The sequence below is a fragment of the Sinocyclocheilus grahami genome, unplaced genomic scaffold (genome assembly GCF_001515645.1).
Source record: "Sinocyclocheilus grahami isolate Dianchi unplaced genomic scaffold, SAMN03320097.WGS_v1.1 scaffold1525.1, whole genome shotgun sequence".
NCBI classification, from domain to species: domain Eukaryota; kingdom Metazoa; phylum Chordata; class Actinopteri; order Cypriniformes; family Cyprinidae; genus Sinocyclocheilus; species Sinocyclocheilus grahami.
In genome coordinates, this window is record NW_015506704.1 from 374946 (window position 1) to 379768 (window position 4823).

Below are 4823 nucleotides of genomic sequence, written 5' to 3' on the forward strand. Positions count from 1 at the left end.
CACACACACACACACACACTCACACTCACACACACTCACACACACACACACACACACACACCCCTCCAGCGGTGCTTTATAAGCGCTCTTCTCTTGAGGATTTCTCTCTAGTCTCACTCAGCTCTCCTGAAGATCTCCATCTGTTTCTGAATCTCCTGCTAAACATGGCACCAGTCGGATCAAAGAGGGTGAGTTTCAGATTTAGACACTTTTAGCGATTCTTCAGTCCAGTTTTTAGGTTTTTAAGCGCGTTGTTTCTAAATTAAGAGCGCGAACGCGCCGCGACGCATGAGATCCTGCTGCAGGATTATATTTATTCCAGCTATTAATATATCAGCTGTCTCACACACATGAACAGAAACACTCAACTTGTGTTAAAGTGTGTGTTAATGCGATTATAGATGGAATAAAACGCGCTTGGAGAGCGCACTCGCACCCTGATCCGCGGTTGCGCACGGTTCTCTGCGGTGAATGCGTGTGTGTTTTGACCTGATATCGCGCAGTGCTGAGTGAGTGTGTGTGTGTGTGTGTGTGTGAGTGAGTGACTGAGAGTGTGTGTGTGTGTGTGTGTGTGTGTGTGTGTGTGTGTACGCGTTTTTGTGACAAATGAGGACATAAATGTGTATAATGACAAAGGTATGACAGGTATTACAAGGAGAAGGTGACTTTTCAGGACATTACCCCATGTCCCCACTTTTCAAAACACTTATAAATCACACAGAATGGAGTGTATTGAAAATCTGAAATAGCAGAAAGTCTCCTGTGAGGGGTAGGTTTAGGGGTAGGGTTGGTGTAGGGCAATAGAATATACGGTCTGTACAGTATAAAAACCATTACACCTATGGAGAGTCCCCACTTTTCACAAAAACAAACCTGTGTGTGTGTGTGTGAGAGAGTGTGTGTGTGTGTGTGTATGTGTCAGTGTGTGCGCGTGGAATGGAGTGTGTTGAAAATCTGAAATAGCAGAAAGTCTCCTGTGAGGGGTAGGTTTAGGGGTAGGGTTGGTGTAGGGCAATAGAATATACGGTCTGTACAGTATAAAAACCATTACGCCTATGGAGAGTCCCCATAAACCATAAAAACAAACCTGTGTGTGTGTGTGTGTGTGTGTGTGTCCAGGGTGTTCTGGAGCGCCTGGACGCGGGTGAGGTGGTGATTGGAGACGGAGGCTTCGTGTTCGCGCTGGAGAAGCGAGGATATGTGAAGGCCGGACCCTGGACTCCAGAGGCCGCTGCTGAGCACCCAGAGGCCGGTGAGACGCGCCGTAAATAAACGGGCCCCAGATAACAGTCTAGAAAAGCTCTTTCAAAGTTATGGAAAAAATCTCTTCCAGTAGCGTTCAAAGTTCATCTGGGCCCGTATTCACAAAACATCTTCAGGCTAAAAGTAGCTCACAACTCGCCGATTCAGGAGAACATCTTTAAAATATCGGGTGTGTCAGTCCTAAATTAAGGACTCCTACATTTTTGCTCTAAGAGTGTTTCACAAAGTGTCTGAGCACTAAAACTAGCTCCTACATCTGTGAAAGGTCAGGAGCAGTGAAGAGCAGTCCCTCAAACTATCCTAAAATAGCTTCTGCCTCCAAACAAACACTTTAGAAACATCTGACAATAATGAGCTTTTAAAAATGCCCAACTACACATGTCCTTTGATTATATCCTTGTTTGTATTAACCAGTTAGTTAGAAAGGCAAGAAGTCCCAGCTGTTCTTGCGTCCAGTTTGGGTTTCTTTTACATTTGCATGTCTTACTATCAGCCAGGATTCTTCTACTCTGTTCATTAAAAGGCTGTTTATATGCATATTCACTAATTGTTTTTGAGAAGCATGCATGCAAGAGGCTGACAATTAGCTGAACATATACATGTTTAATTAGTGACACTTAGCCTGCATTTTAACATCTTTATTTGAATGTGGCAACATATGAATAAATCTCTGACAGAGACTATCAGCCAATCACTGTGTGCATAGTTAATGAGCATGCTGACATCATCATAGCAACGAGCTCTTACTCTGAGCTCTTCTCTCTATTCCTCAGTACAAGTTAGTCTCAGCAGCTCTGTGAATAGGTGTTAAGAGAAAACTCTTAGCTAAAAACTTGTACTGCTCTTTAGGAGAACTCTTGGTGGTAAGATCAAATGTTAAAGGTTTTTCCTGAGGGGATTTTGGATTTCTTTGGATGTTATGTAAATGAAATATGAACAAACCCTCAGAATATAGAGAGGAATAAAACTGTAAAGTTTGGTGTGTGTAAGAGAGAAAAAAACTCTTTAAAGATATGGATTGGAATTAATATAAATAAAATAAGCACTTGAATGTGTGTTTTGGATGCTGTCAGTCCACTAGTCTGAAAGACGACATGTTATGGAAGCAAAATAGATTTCAAAACTGACCAGTGCATGAAAAAGCAATGATATCTTGCATTAACTTTAACTTTATTTTTCTATTTGTGACCCTGCAGCACAAAGCCAGTCATAAGCAGCACAACAGTGGATTCAACATCAAAATGTAGCATCTAATATTAAAATGTATGCGTTTAATGTAACCTTCTTCCTGTAAATATTTTGGACAGTTCTAGAATACTTCATGCAATTTTATATTATTTATTTTAAAGAATTAAAAGAGCATTTCGTGTTGTTCAACTAGTCGAGGTTGCTCGTCAAGTTAAACAATACGAGGATAGACACGAAACATTCAGATATATAATTACTTACATTTAGAAAGTAATTAGTAATGTAAGAGAGAGTAATTAGTGCGGTAATCTAATTACACTGTTGAAGGTGTTATTTACCCAACACTGCACTCTGAGCACTAGTACCAGTGATGAATGACTGTGGACTGATGTGTGGTTTAGGGCCCGTCGTGATTACTGGGAGCGGCTGAAGCCGGCGTCCGGTCGCCCGCTGTGTCCCTCCATGTCCACTCCTGACGGCTGGGGGGTCACCAGAGGTCACGCCGAGCTCATGCAGCAGAAGGAGGCCACGACCGCGGAGCAGCTACGCCCGCTCTTCCAGAAATCTGACGCCAAACACTGAGGATCTGCTGCAGGAGACACGAGAGAGAGATACGCTTCTGTCTACCTCCTTCGTTTAGAAACGCTGATATCATGAATAGCATAGTTTACTTCAGCAGGACCAGAAGATCTTTAGAAACCAAATCAAAGTTTAATCTCCCTTAAAGTGTCATTGTGCATTTAGAGGCGACCGATGACGTTCTGTGTTCAACTGTCGCTGCTCTTTCTGAGCCGGAGCTTCATTCCAGATGTTCAGAACGCTCCAGTCTGACTCCTGATGCTCAATAAAAACTCAGCATGATCTCAATCGCTCTCTTTGTCCTGGAGTTATTTCATACTTGAATGGGATTTCAAACATTGAACATACGGTTATGAGAATCAGAGCTAGAAAGAGGTTTATTGATAAGTATGTTTGCACACACAAGGACAGAAGAAGCTTTCAGTGCACAAAAACAGCAGAACTACACAGTAAATATAAAGTGAATGCGCTATATGAAAACAGAATTAACAGGGAATGCAATAAGAAGAGGTAAGGTATTGTTACATAACTAATAAATGTTAATAAGATTAAACCATTAAAAATATGTTCTAAGAACGTTCTGCTAACGTCTCCATCAAGTTCACACATTGCTTTGTTTCTCTTCTGTAAGTTGCTGTGGATAAAAGCATCTGCTAAATGCATAAATGTAAATGTTAGTAAAATGTTATTTCTGAATATCTGAAAAATAATGTTAAGAGATGGCCAAGAAAAAACATAGCTAATAAAAACTTTTTTTCTTGTTTATACGAAAATTGAAGGAACTTTCCATTTCATAATTGGGCAAACATTATGGGAACGTTACTTTTTAATGTTCTCTGAACAATTTGAAACAAGTAGTAACATTAAAACAACAACATGAGATGAACATTCAAATAACATGTTTCAGGGAAAAATTATTAAATTACATCTTAAAATACTTGTAATCAGATTACAGTTACTTTTTATGGATTACATGATTACATATTATTTACACAATAGGAATAAATTATTCATCATTTATTGATTCTCCCTAACTCCTCTTTTTCATCTCTCTCTCAAATATCCCACCGCTCACATAGACTCAGAAAGTCTTCATTCACTCAGAGATCAGTCATTAGTCAGGTGCCACACAGCATTTGGCTTCTGATTTACAAAAATCATTTCAGGTTTAAGAAGTGTTTCAAAATTGCATCAACTACTGATGAACACATTCATTTTTATTTGAATTATCACTCAGTTATTTTACTGTGTATTACTTTGGAAGGCGTTTGTCTTCCAAACACATTAAAATGCACAAATTCACAAACATTTTGTCATCTGATCTTCTTTTAAATTCTGACGGGGCTATAGCGCCCCCTAGCCTCCGTGTAGCGCCGTCACTGTCGAGCAATCCCTGGCTGAGCCAGGACCCTAGACCCTAGCAACTGTTTCTATGGGCCGCTATACATAAGCCGTCCACCATAATGGTCAACTTGACATCATTCCCCATAGTGATCACAGAATGTTCGAAGATGCCACAATCCTGCACAGCCGATGGTCTGCGAACCCATAGTACATTTAAGCAATCAAAAGCTATGACAATTCTTGGTTAGCCAAGCACAGTACACGTAGCACACATATGTGTGTGTGTGAGTGAGTGAGTGAGTGAGTGTGAGTGAGTGAGTGAGTGAGTGAGTGAGTGAGTGAGTGAGTGAGTGAGTGAGTGTGTGTGTGAGTGAGTGAGTGAGTGAGTGAGTGAGTGAGTGAGTGAGTGAGTGAGTGAGTGAGTGAGTGAGTGAGTGAGTGAGTGAGTG

At 40.8% G+C, this 4823-nt stretch overlaps 1 long non-coding RNA gene across 1 annotated transcript in view; it reads right to left on the reverse strand.

The window, feature by feature from the left end:
* Positions 1-4823, reverse strand: part of LOC107570963 (uncharacterized) — a 23561-nt gene that overhangs the window by 16888 nt on the left and 1850 nt on the right. The window contains exon 2 of the long non-coding RNA XR_001607115.1: positions 2545-2547. This is a non-coding gene — a long non-coding RNA (uncharacterized lncRNA). The remainder of the gene's footprint in view (positions 1-2544; positions 2548-4823) is intronic.